Here is an 8,411-nt window from a genome sequence, read left to right on the forward strand (position 1 = left end):
TATAGTCAAAACACTGTATTCCAAAATTCTTAGATTTGTTCTTTCCTTTCTCATCCTCTTCAGCATAGTTATTCATTTGTAATGCAGTCACTTTCATTTGTTACCGTTTATGTTTCATTTAGGCCTCCCCCAAGTCTTGGTTAATTTTAAGTATGTGTTTATTTTTTGAGTATGTAAAACATTACATGGGTCTAAGAGTCAGAGCTTTCCAAAAAGGTGTACTCAGAGAAATGTCACTTCTTCATCTGACCACTCCATTCCCATCCTACCTTTCTATTCTTACTCCCCTATTCTCACCCATCCTCTGTGAATAAGTACCCAATCTCATTAGTTTCTGGTTGCTACTTCCTAGTTATCCTTTTCATAAATGAGCAGATATATTTTCTTATTCACATTTTCTAACAGGAAAGATCACATGGTATAGATATATGGAAATCACTCTATATCACTTCATAAAAAGCTTTCTCATTCTTTTTGACAGGTGCCTACTCCATTAAGTGCATATACCATAGTTTATTTAACCACTCTCCTATGTGGGGGCATTTAGATTGCTTCCAATTTTTTTCAGTTACAATGCTGCAATGAATAACCCTGCTAACTTTGTGTATATTTTTCATATTGTTGCAACTGTTTCTTCTGAATAGATTCCTAGAAATGGGGTTGCTCAGTCAAAAGATAAGAGTATATACTTTTGTTATATGTTGCCAAATTCTTTTCCAGAAGAAGGGTATACTAGACTGCATTTCTACCAGCTCATCTTGTATCACATTTCCAGAAAATGGAGATTCTTTCCCTCTGTGTCTCACATCTTCTGACTTCATTACAAAATTTCCTTTCAAAGCTTTTCACCTTCACATTTCCATCCTTGGACTGAACACCCTGAGCTGTCTGAGCTCAGGCATATACAATAGGCAGCCTGCATCTGGAGTATGTTGTGTCAAACTTATTTATGTAATGTGGAACACACACCATCCTAACCCAGTCCTGGACCTGGTCTCTCCCAAGTCTGTTCCTGTGCACAGTCTGGGACTCAGGTTCCCCAGTGGCTTCTTCCTCTCACAGGCAGGCACCCCTGCAGCTCCCACAGCCCATCCTGTCTACTCACTCACTGGTTCTTAATCCTTGATCTGCATCTGCTTTCACAGGTTTTTCACCCAAGGCTGATATCTCTAATCTGAATCTGACTCTTGATGACAAATTGAAATTGTAATGGAGTAATCATAGTTCAGACATAACAAAACTGGAGTCGGGTGGCCATTGAGGATCTAGTCTCAGACAAATCCCTGCACCACGGAGAACCTGAATTTTCTCTGAACCGTATCAGGACACCAACAGCTGTATTTGGGATAACATCTGCCAGCTGCAACTTTATGCCTCAAGGCGTCCCCTTGGAACTATACAACCATTTCAGACCCCAACCATTGTTGCTTAACAAAGGTCCTTACTTTTTGTCAGAGCCAATTATAATTCTTGACAAAGAACTCATGTAAATAACTATGGTGTTACAGTTTTGAATTTTATAAACTTCTATTTTGTAGTCAGGAGGAACATAATTTAAATGCTTCTTGAATCTGTGTCTCCCAGGCTGAAGTCCTAAGAAACTTCAGATAAACACCACTTATTTTCAGTCAAGTCACAGTTTCTGAAATTTTGATCAACACTCTGTTTATATATTTACTCAATTATGTTATCATATTTTGACTTCTTTGTGTTTAAAGATTGATTCCTTATTATCTCCACATATAGCAACTTGCATATTGCTTTTAATGATCTCAGGTAATGAAGCTACCACTATGAAACATTATCTTATAAATCAAAGCTTGTTTTCTCTCTGAACTCTGCTCTATATGTTTATTCACATGATTTTATTTATTTATTTGAATTTTTTAATATATGAATTTTATTTTATTTTTTTATACAGCAGGTTCTTATTAGTTATCCATTTTATACATATTAGTGTATACATGTAAGTCCCAATCACTCAATTCATCACACACACACCCCACCCTGCCGCATTCCCCCCTTGGTGTCCATACGTTTGTTCTCTACATCTGTGTCTCAATTCCTGCCCTGCAAATCAGTTCATCTGTACCATTTTTCTAGGTTCCACATATATGTGTTAATATATGATATTTGTTTTTCTCTTTCTGATTTACTTCACTCTGTATGACAGTCTCTAGATCCATCCATGTCTCTACAAATGACCCAATTTCGTTCCCTTTTATGGCTGAGTAATATTCCATTGTATATGTATCACATCTTCTTTATGCATTCGTTTGTCAGTGGATACTTAGGTTGCTTCCATGACCTGGCTATTGTAAAGAATGCTGAAATGATCATTGGGATGCATGTGTCTTTTTGAATCATGGTTTTCTCTGGGTATATGCCGAGTAGTGGGATTGTTGGGTTATATGGCAATTCTATATGTAGTTTGTTAAGGACCCTCCATACTGTTCTCCATAGTGGCTGTATCAGTTTACATTCCCACCAACAGTGCAAGAGGGTTCCCTTTTCTCCACACCCACTCCAGCATTTACTGTTTGTAGATTTTCTGATGATGCCCATTCTAACTGGTGTGAAGTGATACCTCATTGTGGTTTTGATTTGCATTTCTCTAATAATTAGTGATGTTGAGCAGCTTTTCATGTGCTTGGCCATCTGTATGTCTTCTTTGGAGAAATGTCTATTTAGGTCTTCTGCCCATTTTTGGATTGGATTGTTTGTTTTTTTAATATTGAGCTGCAAGGGCTGTTTATATATTTTGGAGATTAATCCCTTGTCTGTTGCTTTGCTTGCAAATATTTTCTCCCATTCTGAAGGGAGTCTTTTCATCTTGTTTGAAGTTTCCTTTGCAAAAACTTTTAAGTTTCATTAGGTCCCATTTGTTTATTTTTATTTCCATTACTCTAGGAGGTGGATCAAAAAAAATCTTGCTGTGATTTATGTCAAAGAGTGTTCTTCCTATGCTTTCCTCTAAGAGTCTTATAGTGTCTGGATTTACATTTAGGTCTCGAAACCATTTTGAGTTTATTTTTGTGTGTTCTAATTTCATTCTTTACATGTAGCTGTCCAGTTTTCCCAGCATCACTTGTTGAATAGACTGTCTTCTCTCCATTGTATATCCTTGCCTCCTTTGTCATAGATTAGTTGACCATAGGTGTGTGGGTTTATCTCTGGGCTTTATATCCTGTTCCATTGATCTATATTTCTGCTTTTGTGCCAGTACCATATGGTCTTGATTACTGTAGCTTTGTAGTATAGTCTGAAGTCAGGGAGTCTGATTCCTCCAGCTCTGTTTTTTTCCCTCAAGACTGCTTTGGCTATTCAGAGTCTTTTGTGTCTCCATACAAATTTTAAGATTTCTTGTTCTAGTTCTGTAAAAAATGCCATTGGTAATTTGATAGAGATTGCATTGAATCTGTAGACTGCTTTGGGTAGTATAGTCATTTTCACAATATTGATTCTTCCAGTCCAAGAACAGGTATATCTCTCCATCTGTTAGTATCATCTTTAATTTCTTTCATCAGTGTCTTATAGTTTTCTGTGTACAGGTCTTTTGTCTCCCTAGGTAGGTTTATGCCTAGGTATTTTATTCTTTTTGTTGCAATGGTAAATGGGAGTCTTTCCTTAATTTCTCTTTCAGATTTTTCATCATTAGTGTATAGGAATGCAAGAGATTTCTGTGCATTAATTTTGTATCCTGCAACTTTACCAAATTCATTGATTAGCTCTTGTAGTTTTCTGGTGACATCTTTAGGATTCTCTGTGTATAGTATCATGTCATCTGCAAACAGTGACAGTTTTGCTTCTTCTTTTCCAATTTGTATTCCTTTTATTTCCTTTTCTTCTCTGATTGCTGTGGCTAGGACTTCCAAAACTATGTTGAATAATAGTGGTGAGAGTGGACATCCTTGTCTCATTCCTGATCTTAGAGGAAATGCTTTCAGTTTTTCACCATTGAGAATGATGTTTGCTGTGGGTTTGTTGTATATGGCCTTTATGATGTTGAGGTAGGTTCCCTCTATGTCCACTTTCTGGAGAGTTTTTATCATAAATTGGTGTTGAATTTTGTCAAAAGCTTTTTCTAAATCTGTTGAGATGATCATATAGTTGTTATTCTTCAATTTGTTAATATGGTGTATCACATTGATTGATTTGCATATATTGAAGAATCCTTCCATCCCTGGGATAAATCCCACTTGATCATGGTGTATGATCCTTTTAATGTGTTGTTGGATTCTGTTTGCTATTATTTTGTTGAGGATTTTTGCATCTATGTTCATCAGTGATATTGGTCTGTAATTTTCTTTTTTTGTAGTATCTTTGTCTGCTTTTGGTATCAGGGTGATGGTGGCCTCATAGAATGAGTATGGGAGTGTTCCTTCCTCTGAAATTCTTTGGAAGAGTTTGAGAAGGATGGGTGTTAGCTCTTCTCTAAAGGTTTGATAGAATTCACCTGTGAAGCCCTCTGGTCCTGGACTTTAGTTTGTTGGAAGATTTTTAATCACTGTTTCAATTTCATTACTTGTGATTGTTCTGTTCATATTTTCTATTTCTTCCTGGTTCAGTCTTGGAAGGTTATACCTTTCTAAGAATTTGTCCATTTCTTCCAGGTTGTCCATTTTATTGACATGGAGTTGCTTGTAGTAGTCTCTTAGGATGCTTTGTATTTCCGTGGTATCTGTTGTAACTTCTTCTTTTTCATTTCTAATTTTATTGATTTGAGTCCTCTCCCTCTTTTTCTTGATGACTCTGGCTAACGGCTTATCAATTTTGTTTATCTTCTCAAAGAACCAGCTTTTTGTTTTATTGATCTTTGCTATTGTATTCTTTGTTTCTATTTCATTTATTTCTGCTCTGATCTCTATTTCTTTCCTTCTGCTAACTTTGGGTTTTGTTTATTATTTTTTCTCTAGCTCCTTTAGGTGTAAGGTTTGATAGTTTATTTGAGATTTTTCTTGTTTCTTGAGGTAGGCTTGTATTGTTATAAACTTCCCTCTTAGAGAAACTGCTTTTGCTGAATCCCATAGGTTTTGGATCGTCGTGTTTTCATTTTCATTTGCCTCTAGGTATTTTTTGATTTCCACTTTGATTTCTTCAGTGACCTCTTGGTTATTTAGTAATGTAGTGTTTAGACTCCATGTGTTTGTATTTTTTACATTTTTTCCTGTAACTGATTTCTAATCTCAGAGCATTGTGGTCAGAAAAGATGCTTGATATGATTTCAATTTTCTTAAATTTACTGAGGTTTGATTTGTGACCCAAGATGTGATCTATCTTGGAGAATGTTCCATACAGACTTGAGGAGAAAGTGTAATCTGCTGTTTTTGGATGGAATGTCTTATAAATATAAATTAAATGTATCTGTTCTATTGTGTCATTTAAAGCTTGTGTTTCCTTATTAATTTTCTGTTTGGATGATCTGTCCATTGGTGTAAGTGAAGTGTTAAAGTCCCTCACTATTATTGTGTTACTGTCATTTTCCTCTTTTATAGCTGTTAGCAGTTGCCTTATGTATTGAGGTGTCCCTATGTTGGGTGCATATATATTTATAATTGTTGTATCTTCTTCTTGGTTTGATCCCTTGATCATGATGTAGTGCCCTTCCTTGTCTCTTGTAACATTCTTTATTTTAAAGTCTATTTTGTCTGATATGAGTATTGCTACTCCAGCTTTCTTTTGATTTCCATTTGTATGGAATATCTTTTTCCATCCCTTCACTTTCAGTCTGTATGTGTCCCTAGGTCTGAAGTGGGTCTCTTGTAGACAGCATATATATGGGTCTTGTTTTTTTATCCATTCAGTGAGCCTGTGTCTTTTGGTAGGAGCATTTAATCCATTCATGTTTAAGGTAATTATCAATATGTATGTTCCTATTACCATTTTCTTAATTGTTATGGGTTTGTTTTTTAGGTCCTTTTCTTCTCTTGTGTTTCCCACTTAGAGAAGTTCCTTTAGCATTTGCTGTAAAGCTGGTTTGGTGGTGCTGAATTCTCTTAGCTTTTGCTTGTCTGTAAAGCTTTTGATCTCTCCATCGAATCTGAATGAGATCCTTGCTGGGTAAAGTAATCTTGGTTGTAGGTTCTTACCTTTCATCACTTTAAATATGTCATGCTACTTCCTTCTGTTTTGTAGTTTCTGCTGGGTAATCAGCTGTTAACCTTATGGGAGTTCCCTCGTATGTTATATGTCATTTTTCCCTTGCTGCTTTCAATAATTTGTCTTTGTCTTTAATTTTTGCCAATTTGATCACTATGTGTTTCAGTGTGTTTCTCCTTGGGTTTATGCTGCATGGGACTCTCTGCACTTCCTGGACTTGGGTGGCTATTTCCTTTCCCATGTTAGGGAAGTTTTCCGCTATGCTCTCTTCAAATATTTTCTCAGGTCCTTTCTCTCTTCTCCTTTTGGGAACACTATAATGCGAATGTTGTTGCATTTAATGTTGTCCCAGTGGTCTCTTAGGCTGTCTTCATTTCTTTTCATTCTTTTTTCTTTATTCTGTTCCGCAGCAGTGAATTCCACCATTCTGTCTTCGAGGTCACTTATCCGTTCTTCTGCCTCAGTTATTCTGCTATTGATTCCTTCCAGTGTATTTTTCATTTCAGTTATTATATTGTTCATCTCTGTTTGTTTGTTTTTTAATTCTTCTAGATCTTTGTTAAACATTTCTTGCATCTTCTTGATCTTTGCCTCCATTCTTTTTCCAATGTCCTGGATCATCTTCACTATCATTATTCTGAATTCTTTTTCTGGAAGGTTGCCTATCTCCACTTCATTTAGTTGTTTTTCTGGAGTTTTATCTTGTTCCTTCATCTGGTACATAGCCCTCTGCCTTTTCATCTTGTCTATCTTTCTGTGAATGTGGTTTTTGTTCCACAGGCTGCAGGATTGTAGGTCTTCTTCCTTCTGCTGTCTGCCGTCTGGTGGATGAGGCTATCTAAGAGGCTTGTGCAAGTTTCCTGATGAGAGTGACTGGTGGTGGTTAGAGCTGAGTGTTGCTCTGGTGAGCAGAGCTCAGTAAAACTTTACTCCCCTTGTCTGGTGATGGGTGGGGCTGGCTTCCCTCCCTGGTGGTTGTTTGGCCTGAGGCAACCCAACACTGGAGCCTACCTGGCTCTTTGGTGGGGCTAATGGCGGACTCTGGGAGGGCTCACGTCAAGGAGTACTTCCCAGAACTTCTGCTGCCAGTGTCCTTGTCCTCACGGTGAGCCACAGTGACCCCACCACCCCCAGCCAGCCGCCACTGCAGGAGACCCTCCAACACCAATGGGTAGGTCTGGTTCAGTCTCCTATGGGGTTACCACTCCTTCCCCTGGGTCCCAATACGTACACTACTTTGTGTGTGCCCTCCAAGAGTGGAGCCTCTGTTTCCCCCAGTCCTGTCAAAGTCCTGCAATCAAATCCCACTAGCCTTCAAAGTCTGAATCTCTAGGAATTCCTCCTCCTGTTGCCAGACCCCAGGTTGGGAAGCCTGACGTGGGGCTCAGAACCTTCACTCCCTCCAGTAGGTGGACTTCTGTGGTATAAGTGTTCTCCAGTTTGAGAGTCACCCACCCAGCAGTTATGGGATTTCATTTTATTGTGATTGTACCCCTCCTACAATCTTATTGTGGCTTCTCCTTTGTCTTTGGATGTGGGGTATCTCTTTTGGTGAGTTCCAGTGTCCTCCTCTTGATGACTGGTCAGCAGTTAGTTGTGATTCCAGTGCTCTCACAAGAGGGAGTGAGAGCATGTCCTTCTACTCTGCCATCTTGAACCAATCTATTCACATGATTTTAATCATGACCTCTTTAACCAGGGCTTGATAATTTGATAGTTTTGATAATTTTATAAAGTTAAAAGAAATAAAAGTCTTCTTTTAGTAATGCCCTATCATTATCTTTTTAACTTCAACGTCTCAATCCCTGTAACTTGAAGTGTTCATGATAAAACATTTGTTAACTTTTTGAGATACCAGCAAATGCAGACTACAGGCATGCCAGTTTTTATTCTTATCCTGTAAGAAAGCACTTCCACTTCCACTATGGTTGATTACTTCTGACTTGCTCTGGCTGAGGGCTTAGATCTAATAAGAAGCCAGTCTTGCCTGCTCTCTTGCTTCCCACCGCTTCAAGGGATGATGGCCAACAAAAAGCCTTTTTTCCTATGATCAGGACCTGTTTCCTTTTACAACAACGGGGCTGCCACAAGAAGATAGTCTGTCCGATTTTATAACATGAGGCATAGCACTTTTATAAAAGGGGAATCAATCAGTGATTGTCTCAGAAAAAGTGGCTGCACAAAGATTTCATAAGCTCCCAAATTACAATAACGTGTTGCCTTTTTTGTAGACCCCAACTTCTATTTACCTAGCACTAGAAAAGTTTGCAATAATGAAAGAAGTGAAGTCTGAGCTTTATTAAGTGGGTTTT

Source organism: Lipotes vexillifer, unplaced genomic scaffold (assembly GCF_000442215.2).
Source record: "Lipotes vexillifer unplaced genomic scaffold, Lipotes_vexillifer_v1.1 scaffold490, whole genome shotgun sequence".
NCBI lineage: Eukaryota > Metazoa > Chordata > Mammalia > Artiodactyla > Lipotidae > Lipotes > Lipotes vexillifer.